The sequence below is a fragment of the Homarus americanus genome, unplaced genomic scaffold (assembly GCF_018991925.1).
Source record: "Homarus americanus isolate GMGI-L3 unplaced genomic scaffold, GMGI_Hamer_2.0 scaffold23354, whole genome shotgun sequence".
In the NCBI taxonomy this organism is placed as follows: Eukaryota; Metazoa; Arthropoda; class Malacostraca; order Decapoda; family Nephropidae; genus Homarus; species Homarus americanus.
In genome coordinates, this window is record NW_024735137.1 from 5001 (window position 1) to 5403 (window position 403).

The window sequence follows — 403 nt, forward strand, 5'->3', positions numbered from 1 at the left end:
TGAATGTGGGTGCGCCAAGTCCATGGACTTGCTAGTGATAGGCTTGCTTGTTTTTAAGGGCACGCCTCGCGCAAGGCGCGGGCGATTAAACCCCAAGGCGGAAGCTCGGTTCGGGTTACCCTCGTGTCGGGGAGACAGTCAGCAGGCACCGAACTCGCAGCAACCGATGGATGTATATTTCCGACCCTCGTAGAGGAGTGGCGGCGACAAGCTCATATGGCTGCGCCGCACGCCAATATCTTGTTCAACTTGTCGATGTATCTGGTATTCTTCGCGATTCACATACCGACCGCGCGGTTTGCTCGCGGTCTTCATCGACCACGAGCGAGTGATCCCCGTTAAGAGTTGTGTATTGCCATTTGGTCTTTTTGCGACTAACCATCACAGGTCGAGGAGTCTCAAT